Below are 12,810 nucleotides of genomic sequence, written 5' to 3'. Positions count from 1 at the left end.
TTAATAGCTAATATGTATTAACATAACAAGTTTAAGTTTAAGTAAGGCTCTTATTTGGATAAAGTAACAATAAGTATTGTATCAAATTTTTATTATTATAAAGTAACGATTTTACTTTTAGCCTAATTTATATGTTAATTATTATTTTTGTGTGTGTGGATAAAGTATCAAATGATAGCTAATATCATAGTTGTCAAATCGTGAATCGTAACGTGAATCGATTTTTGATTTTTCAATATCATATATCGTATCAAATCATGTATTGTAAGATATACAAACACTTAATAAAATTATAAAATAATTATAGATATACATATATAAAAGGTATATTCATTATAAATTCGAAATATATTCAACTAATGACCAATTTAATCATTACTTTTGTAATAAAATTTAACAAAGCTAACTAAATACATCAAATTAACTTATGTTTATAATATGTACATTCAAATTGATTAAACTCAGAAGTAATACATGATATATGAATCAAAATGATAATATCTTTTCATCATCTTGGCTAATTAATTTCATCTAAGTCAATATTATCATCATGTTCAATATCTTGCAAAATTATTTTTTAATAGACATTTTCTTTATTATTATCAACATTTAGTTTTTTTTTTTTAATTCTAATAATTTTTTCTTTATATTTTTTCTTGGCATTCTAGCTTTTTGACTCAAAATAATAATAACAAAACAAAAGATAATTATATTTTCATTTAATACATTATTAATAGCACAGAAAATAAATTTGCAAATATGAAAGTAAGTGTTATGAGTATAATCTAAATTTTGTAGGAGAAAGAGAAAGGAGGAAAAAATTCATGAACTTGCTATTTTATTAGACTCAATTAAGTTTCCCAATAATTTTGTGTTAAAAAAGTATAACAACTTTGTTTAAATCAAATAAAACCACAAATTTTAACAAAAAAAACCCATTTTAAACTCACTTGTCTATGTATCGTACGATACGTATGATTCAACGATACGATACGATTCATACAATACGTATCTATGTATCGGACGATTCATGAATATTAACAATACGCCCTTACGATACGAAACTTTTTGTATACGATACGATACATATCGCGTATCATACGATACTGACAATTATGGTTAATATGCACTAACATTAACGTAAATATAATTAAAAAAAATCTAATTTAGGTCCAAAAAAAAAGGATAAAGTAATTAAAAAAACTAATATATATATATATATATATATTAAATTGTGGGAGGAAACTTAGTCTTTCTTCAAGAAGGAATCGTCCGCTTTGAGAATGGGCCGAGGGCCACCACCCTCACGGATTTGCTGCTTAATCCCACATCGGAAAAAGATGTCTTCCACTCTTGCCTTATAAGTATTGAGCCTAAGAGTCTACCAATCATGTGTACTACATCTTCCAATAGGAAAAGGGAAACTATAAAATTAAGTTGAGTGAAACTTAAGGCCGTGGTGCAAAGGAAGCAAATTACGACAATAGACTCTTTACGACATCAACAACAGACTATAGTCATCAATAGATACGACAAATTAGAGGAAGCAAATTAGATTAGGAAAAGGAAGCTCAATAGAGACGAATATTACAGATTCTGCATGTAAAATGAATACGACATCAACAACAGACTTAACTCCACAGCCTCCTCAAGGCCGTGGTGCCCGTGGCCGTGGTTTCTCGATTCTCACAGTCTTCTTATCGTTCATTGTTCTGTATCTCAACCACTGGAATAAGTGTTTATGGTTTAAGTTCGAGAATCTCTGACATGAATATAAATTTTACAGATTGTGATTCCATCGTCAATAGCTATTAGGAATGGTTTGTCCATTCTGCACCAAGTCCCAGAAGGTCATGTTGGGGTTTATTGGAGAGGAGGTGCCCTTCTAAAGACGATTACATATCCAGGTTTGACTATGGTATTTTCTTTATGATTTTCATTCTGTAGTTGCTTATTCCTTGAACTAACGAAATTTTTGTTTGTACTTAATTTTCAGGTTTTCATCTGAAGCTGCCTTTTATAACCCATTGTTAGCCTGTTCAAGTAAGCCTTCAGACAGATCAGGTAAAATTCGATGCTATGAAAATTGAGGAATTTCATCTTGTCAGTCTAATGCTCAAATCTTTCCTGTGAGTATAATTGCAGGTGAGTGATATTCCTTGTGGTACAAAAAGGAGGTGTAATGACCAACTTTGAGAAGATACAGGTAAAGTTACAAGAAGTTGCTCTCTTTGTTAACATAATGGTTTCACTAAGGTTTGAAATTCTCAGCTTATATATTCTTTTTCAGGTTGTTAACCGGCTTCACAAGGACTATGTGTATGAAACTCTGCTGAACTATGGGGTGCAGTATGAGAATACCTGGATATATGACAAAATTCATCATGAGATCAATCAGTTCTGCAGCTCTCATTCTCTTCGGTAAGTCTATATTGATGTTTTCGATCAGGTATGGATCCTAAAGAAAACATACCCTTTAAAGCCATAAATGAAAAATATTTTGGCAGCTTCCAATTTTGCTTTACGGTATAATTAGTAGTTCTCAAAATAAATATTAAAAAAATAAAAATAAAAATAAAAATAAAAACTCACCACGTTCCCTCTACCACTGGTTCATCAACACCAATCCTCTACTAGAAAGTCCATACCACCGCCTCTTGTCTTCTTCAGATCTCTGACTGATATCCACTGCCTCCTTGTCTTCTTCGAATCCCATACAAATCCAAATCTTCAAAAGACCAAACACCCACTAATGCATGTTTACATAAGATCTCCACCGGAAAAATGACCAAACCAATATTTCAGCCCACCCAACCAACCATAAAGAACCAAACTTCCAGAGATCGAGACATTTCTTTTTGTGGCTTGAATTTGCTGGTGGTGGTAGATGACCGGCGTTGATGACGCCGACGATCTTTTGTTGGTGCCACCAGTAAACTTTGGTGCTAAAAATGGAATGGTTGTCAAAAGCCCAAGTTTCCTCTTNAATAGCTAATATGTATTAACATAACAAGTTTAAGTTTAAGTAAGGCTCTTATTTGGATAAAGTAACAATAAGTATTGTATCAAATTTTTATTATTATAAAGTAACGATTTTACTTTTAGCCTAATTTATATGTTAATTATTATTTTTGTGTGTGTGGATAAAGTATCAAATGATAGCTAATATCATAGTTGTCAAATCGTGAATCGTAACGTGAATCGATTTTTGATTTTTCAATATCATATATCGTATCAAATCATGTATTGTAAGATATACAAACACTTAATAAAATTATAAAATAATTATAGATATACATATATAAAAGGTATATTCATTATAAATTCGAAATATATTCAACTAATGACCAATTTAATCATTACTTTTGTAATAAAATTTAACAAAGCTAACTAAATACATCAAATTAACTTATGTTTATAATATGTACATTCAAATTGATTAAACTCAGAAGTAATACATGATATATGAATCAAAATGATAATATCTTTTCATCATCTTGGCTAATTAATTTCATCTAAGTCAATATTATCATCATGTTCAATATCTTGCAAAATTATTTTTTAATAGACATTTTCTTTATTATTATCAACATTTAGTTTTTTTTTTTTAATTCTAATAATTTTTTCTTTATATTTTTTCTTGGCATTCTAGCTTTTTGACTCAAAATAATAATAACAAAACAAAAGATAATTATATTTTCATTTAATACATTATTAATAGCACAGAAAATAAATTTGCAAATATGAAAGTAAGTGTTATGAGTATAATCTAAATTTTGTAGGAGAAAGAGAAAGGAGGAAAAAATTCATGAACTTGCTATTTTATTAGACTCAATTAAGTTTCCCAATAATTTTGTGTTAAAAAAGTATAACAACTTTGTTTAAATCAAATAAAACCACAAATTTTAACAAAAAAAACCCATTTTAAACTCACTTGTCTATGTATCGTACGATACGTATGATTCAACGATACGATACGATTCATACAATACGTATCTATGTATCGGACGATTCATGAATATTAACAATACGCCCTTACGATACGAAACTTTTTGTATACGATACGATACATATCGCGTATCATACGATACTGACAATTATGGTTAATATGCACTAACATTAACGTAAATATAATTAAAAAAAATCTAATTTAGGTCCAAAAAAAAAGGATAAAGTAATTAAAAAAACTAATATATATATATATATATATATTAAATTGTGGGAGGAAACTTAGTCTTTCTTCAAGAAGGAATCGTCCGCTTTGAGAATGGGCCGAGGGCCACCACCCTCACGGATTTGCTGCTTAATCCCACATCGGAAAAAGATGTCTTCCACTCTTGCCTTATAAGTATTGAGCCTAAGAGTCTACCAATCATGTGTACTACATCTTCCAATAGGAAAAGGGAAACTATAAAATTAAGTTGAGTGAAACTTAAGGCCGTGGTGCAAAGGAAGCAAATTACGACAATAGACTCTTTACGACATCAACAACAGACTATAGTCATCAATAGATACGACAAATTAGAGGAAGCAAATTAGATTAGGAAAAGGAAGCTCAATAGAGACGAATATTACAGATTCTGCATGTAAAATGAATACGACATCAACAACAGACTTAACTCCACAGCCTCCTCAAGGCCGTGGTGCCCGTGGCCGTGGTTTCTCGATTCTCACAGTCTTCTTATCGTTCATTGTTCTGTATCTCAACCACTGGAATAAGTGTTTATGGTTTAAGTTCGAGAATCTCTGACATGAATATAAATTTTACAGATTGTGATTCCATCGTCAATAGCTATTAGGAATGGTTTGTCCATTCTGCACCAAGTCCCAGAAGGTCATGTTGGGGTTTATTGGAGAGGAGGTGCCCTTCTAAAGACGATTACATATCCAGGTTTGACTATGGTATTTTCTTTATGATTTTCATTCTGTAGTTGCTTATTCCTTGAACTAACGAAATTTTTGTTTGTACTTAATTTTCAGGTTTTCATCTGAAGCTGCCTTTTATAACCCATTGTTAGCCTGTTCAAGTAAGCCTTCAGACAGATCAGGTAAAATTCGATGCTATGAAAATTGAGGAATTTCATCTTGTCAGTCTAATGCTCAAATCTTTCCTGTGAGTATAATTGCAGGTGAGTGATATTCCTTGTGGTACAAAAAGGAGGTGTAATGACCAACTTTGAGAAGATACAGGTAAAGTTACAAGAAGTTGCTCTCTTTGTTAACATAATGGTTTCACTAAGGTTTGAAATTCTCAGCTTATATATTCTTTTTCAGGTTGTTAACCGGCTTCACAAGGACTATGTGTATGAAACTCTGCTGAACTATGGGGTGCAGTATGAGAATACCTGGATATATGACAAAATTCATCATGAGATCAATCAGTTCTGCAGCTCTCATTCTCTTCGGTAAGTCTATATTGATGTTTTCGATCAGGTATGGATCCTAAAGAAAACATACCCTTTAAAGCCATAAATGAAAAATATTTTGGCAGCTTCCAATTTTGCTTTACGGTATAATTAGTAGTTCTCAAAATAAATATTAAAAAAATAAAAATAAAAATAAAAATAAAAACTCACCACGTTCCCTCTACCACTGGTTCATCAACACCAATCCTCTACTAGAAAGTCCATACCACCGCCTCTTGTCTTCTTCAGATCTCTGACTGATATCCACTGCCTCCTTGTCTTCTTCGAATCCCATACAAATCCAAATCTTCAAAAGACCAAACACCCACTAATGCATGTTTACATAAGATCTCCACCGGAAAAATGACCAAACCAATATTTCAGCCCACCCAACCAACCATAAAGAACCAAACTTCCAGAGATCGAGACATTTCTTTTTGTGGCTTGAATTTGCTGGTGGTGGTAGATGACCGGCGTTGATGACGCCGACGATCTTTTGTTGGTGCCACCAGTAAACTTTGGTGCTAAAAATGGAATGGTTGTCAAAAGCCCAAGTTTCCTCTTTTTGCCGGATCTGTTTGTTTGGGGGAGAGACTGACGAGATGGCTTGAAATAGATTAGAGGGTGAATAAGTGAAGTAAGAGAGATTGAGGCTGGCCTGAGTTCTGATAGTGAAGTGAGGCGAAGGAAAAGAGAGAGAGAAAACGTACCAGTGGGGTTTAAGTGAGGCGGAGGGAAAAGCCATGTTGACTTAGCAAAACGGAAAAGATCTACGTAGGATACTCTTTTTTCTTTTTTTTTTTCTTTTTTTTTTGATAAGCTCTTTTTTATTAGTCTTGAACGATTTTTTAATAAATTAGTTTATTAAACCTTTTGATATATTATCTATCTTGTATAAATTTGTTAAAAATTAATAAAAGAAATTCTACTCTTTTTTTTTTTTTTTTTGAGAAAAGAGAAATTCTACTTAGTCTTTACTCTTTATTATTTAATCAAAGATATATTTGAATCTTTTTAAAAATTATATTATTTTAATTAATATTGCTAAATTTTTTACATTTAATTAATTAATTTTTATATTATTAATTATTAAATAAAAACCTTGAACCTTTCTTCGTTCTCTAATTTTCTCTACAATTTACAACTTGCCACGTGAATAAGTTGTAACAAAAGTTGTGGTCTTAGCATTTTCTTAATAGATTATTTAGCATATTGAAATTTTAAATTTATGATCAGTTTGGTTGGATGGATTTTAGAAATGATGAAAAAAAAAAAGAGAAAATAGAGAGGGAAAAAATTTATTAGGGTATTTGGTTAAATGTGTTTGTGGAAGGAAAGTTGGTGGGTCTAGATGTTTTCTTCACGGAGTCATCAGATTGTTTTCTCCTTAAACTAAAGAAAATATGAATACTAGCCAAAGACCAAATTCGCTCCTCTATACCTGGGTACTAGACAGAACCAAGGTATTGCATGGTCCTCGGACTCAAGCCTATGAGGAAACTAGATACTTACAGAGAAATGAAAGCGTTAGACAGAACCAAGGCACTGCATGGTCCTCGGACTCAGGCCTGTGGGGAAACTAGCCGCTCCTCTATACCTGGGTACTAGACAGAACCAAGGTATTGCATGGTCCTCGGACTCAAGTCTATGGGGAAACTAAATACTTACAGAGAAATGAAAGCGTTAGACAAAACCAAGGCACTGCATGGCCCTCGAACTCAGGCCTATGGGGAAACTAACCGCTCAATCAGACCAGGGTGCCGAACAGATCAGGGGCATCGCATGGCCCTTGGACTCAGGCCTACAGGGAGGCTAACTACAAAATATCCCAAGTTAGGAAAGGACCAAGCACCACCTAGCCCTTAAGACGCAAGAGAGCTGCCCATGCATACGTTCTCTCTCCTTTTCATCGTTACTGGCGCGATTGGCTAACATACAATTCAAGTTAAAATCGTACAGATCTAAGAAAAAAAGGAAAAGCAGGCGGCACGTACACAAATAAGCAATTCAAATAAAGGGGGATTAAATTAGCATTACAACAATGAGTTCGTAAAAATTGCATGGCAAGAGCCACAGTACATAGAGGAAAAGCACAACAAAATAAAATGACAACGTGAAAGCAGGACGAGCCGCGACGCCGGGGAATCTACTCCTTTTGCTCAGGCTGGACAGAGGCAACCCTTGATCCCTCCGAGCCCTGGCCTGAGGGGACGGTTTACGGGGGTACGGCGAGAGCAGCTGCTTCCTCAGTGGTGGGGGTTGGATCATCAGAAGGGATCTCCATTATCTCTTGGGGCACATCCTCGCTCGAATGCTCCCCCAGTTCAGCTGCCCCCACCTCTTCAACAATCTCCCCAACTTTAGGGTCCTCAGGGGCGGCCTCGCGGATGGCGGGGGGGTAGTACACGTTCTCTGCCTTCCATAGGTCGGACGTGGCCTCCACCCCAGCTTGTTTGAGGGCCTCAGCCCAGACCTGGGAACAATATCGCCTACACACCCCCGAGACTTGAGCCTTGTAGGCGGCCTCTACCGAAGCCATCCCATCAGCATAGGCTGCGGTCTCAGCCTCCTCCTTAGCGCGCTCGGCCATCTCCCTGCCGTGGTCAGCCTCGTCCTTAGCCCACCAAGCCTGATCTCTGGCCCTTTCGGCCTCCCTCTAGGACTCCTCGGCCTTTGTCATCTTGGCCTGCAGATCAGCGATCAGATCCCTCGCGATCCGCAATTGCTCCTCCGCCTCGCCCAGGCGCCTCGTCTGCTCCTTGGCCTGGGTCTGGGCACCCTCGAGACCAAACCGTGCACTGTCCCGCTCCCTGGTCGCCGCCGTCAAAGCCTCTCAGGCGTTGGTGAGGTCAGTCTCAAAATTCTTCAGAGCCCTGATGGCCTGGTAGCGCCAAGCACGCTCCCGTTTGAGGTCCTCCTTCTGCTTGTTTGCCGCCCCCTCCAGCATAAAGATAGCTTAGATAGCCTGCCAGAACAACCAATGTGCTATAAGCCCAATAAAACAAAAAAAGTGGGGGAAGAGTCGAGGTTCTAGCCCTTACCATCCCCACATATTGCTTGAGGCTGAGGAAGACCTACTCGCTCGTCAAAGAGTTAAGCTCAGCCATATCTGCTGGGAGTAGCAAGCTCCTCTCCAGCGCATCAGCCACGCGCGCACCTTCGCCCTCATTGAAATCCCTGAGGGAGGCGTTATCCCTCAAGGGCTACCCACGGAGCATCGGGGCTGGGAGCCAGGCCTGGACCTCAGAAGAGGTGGTGTCGACGACCTGCCTCTCCTGGCTCTGGTCGCCTATTTTAAGCTGCTTGGACGACCGCAGAGTAGTGTCCTCCTCTTGTAAGGACACCGTCCTATCCTCCACGATCCTTTTACCCTTATCCTACTTCTTCTTGGGGCCAGCAGGCAAGGGCCCAGAGGGCGAGCGCGTCTGAGAAGAAGAAGGAAGGAGCTTCTGCCGAGTGGAAGTCGACTTAGCCTTCGGAGGAGGAGTAGGAGGTTTCTGTTGGGACTCCCCCGGCTGGCCCTCAAGCAGGTCCAGCAAATTGGTGGTGGGCTTCCTCTTGTAACCCATTGTCGGTCGAGGAGGGGCTTCTGGAGCAAGGAGGTCTGCTTCGGTCAAATTGGGATCACCCAAGTCCCTGGGAGGGTCCTCGGACTAATCAAGTTAAGCGAAAACGTCAAACGCGTCCCCCTCCCCCTCTGGAGTTTCCTCGGCGGCTTCGGCGAATGGTTGGGAAGAGGAGGGGACGGCTAGTGTGACAGCTTCTTGGTCGGAGGGCTCCTCGGGGAACGAAAATCCGTCCTCGGTCACGGTAATCCTCTAAAGCCGAGGATCGCCGGTGAGGATGACGTGCTTCGGAACCGGGAACGATTTCTGGGTAGGTTTATAACCCAAAATTATGTAGGCAGCCCTAACCTGATTGTCGTCCTCGTTTATATACACCGGTGCCCTCAGCACCTTTTACAAATCTTCCCGGTTGACCAGATGGAAGTGACGCTGAAAGGCGTGCGGGTCTGCAAACAAAAAGCACCACCACGTTAGTAAAAAAAAAAAAAAAAAAAGGGGGAAAGAAAAAAGACGAGAGCTTGAAACCCCATCTATCTCCCACTGCCCCACCTGGTGTTCCCTCTGTTGTTGGGCAGTGAAGGCCATCGTGCCACTCCCCTGACACGATGAGGAAATCCGCATAGAACCCCTTGCTGGACTCGGGGAGGCACTGAATGAGCCACACCCTGTCATCTCTCGTCTTCAGGTAATACGACTTGCCCTTAAGAAGCTGAAGGTTGTAACACCAGTTCACGTCGTGGTGGGTCAACCTCAGCCCCATCTTCTCGTTCAGGGCGTCCACACAGCTCAGAATCCTAAAGACGTTTATCCCACACTGGGTGGGGGCCAACCGAAAATGCATGAGGTAATCCCTCATCACCGGCCCCATGGGGATCGTCATTCCCCCTTCAAGGAAGGCGACTATGGGAATTACCACCTCGCCCTCTTGCCTGTGTATGCGCCATTCCCCGTCCTCACAGTATTTCAGGCCTACATTACCGGGAATTCTGCGGGCAGTAATGAACTCCTCCATCGCCTCCGCGGTATCAACGTATTTCTTAAACCTACCTATCCCGGTTGACGCCTAATAGAACTAAGAAGGAACAGGCGAAGTAGAAAAAAGGGTAAAGAGAAAGAGAGGTCAAAGAGAGACAGGGCGACTTACTGGAAAAAGGAAGGGCTCCTCGGACAGGCTTTTGTGCTGGAGATGTTAGTGAGAGTGTGGCTGAACTCAGGAGGGGCGCACGAATATTCTCGGTTACAAATGAGGAACAGGAAGACATGGTTCGTACGGGTATTTATACCCCAAATCGAGGAACCATGCGAGTTTTCCCGCCCATAAATGCAAGACGAATCTCCACCGTTGGATGGGTAACGCCTCATTGGACGTGGGGAGCACAGAGCCGCCTGAATTTAATGATGGACACGTTACGTGCTCCGAAACGTCAGCGACGTGCCCTTGGCAGGTGAATGGACCCCAGCACTAACGAGGGGTGGGGGGGTAAGGCCGAGGATGTCAAAATCCTTCTCCCTGCCCGAGGATGCGTGCAGCAAGATTTTGAGGGGCTATTGTGGGTCTAGAAAATCGGGTGGCCAAGGCCCACTTCGACCCAGGCCCAAATGGCCCACGCCGAGGACGCATGATGGGTCCGAGGATGACCCTACCCTCGGTCGTCCGAGACCTCGGTACGGAGAAGGGCAAGCTCTGGGCGAACTGTCACCTCAGCATTGAATACGTTCACCTAACCCCTCTGGCCGCATTAATGGGGATGTAACCCCTTGGCAGGGCGGCATCGATCAAGGTGAACTACTTGAGCACGGATATGACCTTTAATGGGATAGGCTGTCAGGAGGAAGGCCAATAGATGATCAACAGGAGGAAGAAGATGGGGATATATAAAGGGATGTGAGCAAAATGTAATGAGGGGGGGTCTTTGGAATGGGGGAAGAAAAAGCCTCCTCGGCCATGGTCCGAGAAGCATCCCCCAGTTGTAAATTGTTCTAAGTATTCTTTCTTCAATAAAAGAAAGGGGTTCATGCTTCGTGAACGCCGGCCAGCGCCTAAACCTTTGATCCACTCTCTACAAATTCATTGTTCTAGGTTCGTTGGGTCTTTGACTCATATCCTTTGGGCTTGGCAATAAAAACTGACCCTACAAGAGTAATTTTATATAAATTACATTTTCTATCCTCTCACTTTTTTTCTTAACCAAATAAATAAGTTTTTCATCTAAACTTTTTTCACCCTTTAACCAAATACAAATGAGAAAAATTAAAATATTTTCTACCATCCAATTTTTCTATTTTCTCTTTATTTTTTATCCTCCTACTTTTTCACAATTCCAATCAAACGGATCCTTAAAGTTGTGCCATGTTCACTTTCAAGGATTGTCGTGTTCACTTCCATGGATAATCTCTCTTCAGGAATCTATGTTGGTGTTAAGTTACCTGGATTATTAAGGAGCTGCTTATAACTATATTCATGTAGTTGTGTAACATCATGGTACTACTACCGCGCGCGTGCAAGTGTAGTGGTTATCAAATTAATCCTTCTCTATTCGTTTGTTTCATTTTATATTGACAAAGCATTTAACCTTCACAAATTGCTGAAAAGATGAAAGATGCTCTCCAGGGTGACTGCACACGTTATGCTCCAGGTATTGAAATCATCAGTGTTCGAGTTACAAAGCCAACCATCCCGGAAAGCATAAGACGCAACTTTGAACAGATGGAAGTGGAACGCACAAGGCTCAGTTTTTCCTGAATACGAGAGAATGTCCTTTCACTTTTTTTTTTTTCCTCAGTTAGTTAAGCAAAGCAAATAGAGACACACGTAAAATATGATTCTAGATATGCCGATTCTTTACAAATTATATGTGTTTTTACTTTTTAATGTCCTTTAAACAATTTAAACCAGTTTCTCAAAAAAAAAAAAAAAACCAGTTAGCCTTGGCCCAACGAGCACTAACATCACAAGCTTTTTTCCTTATACCCAATTGCTGCACATGCATGTGTTTGCACCCAAAACCAGTCAGTGACAAACATATTCGATAATTTATTATGTAAAAAGCCTCAGACGTTAATAGAGTGCATCATTCTATGTTTTATTTTGATGTTACTTTGTTAGGTCGTAATTGCTATTGAGAAACTGTAAGTGGTTGAGAAAGAGGTAGAGATAAATATAAAAAAGGCTATCAGTGAAGCTGAGAAGAGTGCGAACATGAGCAAAATACTTATGAAGCAGCAAGAAATTGAGAACCAGATGTACATGGCTCGGGAAAAAAGTTTAGCTGATACAGATTTCTACTGGTGAATGTTCCGTTCACTTTTCAGTTTAAAAGACATGAATATGGTACTTTAGAAATGACTAATGTTATTGCTCTCTCTACGTTTTTAGTTTATCGAAGGAAGCTGAAGCAAACAAGTTGAAGCTTACACCGCATTTTCTTGAGCTTAAATTCATCGAGTCCATAGCTGCAGATAAAAAACTTTCATTCGAGGAAAAGGTTTTCGCTTTCTCTCTTGTGCATATATGTATGTGTGTGCGCAAGCTGCTTGGGTACTTCCCGTTCCTGCAACAGCTGAATGTCTAATGTGCGGTGGATCCACAACACCACTCACAACTCGTCTTACTGACAAATTGTGGCAAAATTGTGCCCTAATATTACTATGCAACTTACGTCAAGATGACAAATATTTTATGCTAGAATATCCATAAAGGTGTTGCTAGGCTGGCATTTGAGAAAATTATTAAATAGTCTGAGATCAATGCTCCCTCCCTAGAGTATATAATAATTTCTCATTTGATTGAATGTTGTACTCTACCGTCTATTGTCTAAACCAATAAATCCAAGTTGCTC

General features: G+C 39.2%; 1 pseudogene; it reads left to right on the top strand.

Annotated features, from left to right (window-relative positions):
* The first annotated feature begins 1,607 nt into the window (after nt 1–1,607).
* Nucleotides 1,608–12,543, top strand: LOC112024611 (uncharacterized; annotated as a pseudogene).
* Nucleotides 12,544–12,810: the final 267 nt, after the last annotated feature.

The sequence above is a fragment of the Quercus suber genome, unplaced genomic scaffold, assembly GCF_002906115.3.
Source record: "Quercus suber isolate HL8 unplaced genomic scaffold, Cork oak 2.0 scaffold_357, whole genome shotgun sequence".
NCBI lineage: Eukaryota > Viridiplantae > Streptophyta > Magnoliopsida > Fagales > Fagaceae > Quercus > Quercus suber.
The sequence above is the reverse complement of the archived record's forward strand: the minus strand, read 5'-3'. Positions and strand labels throughout refer to the sequence as shown.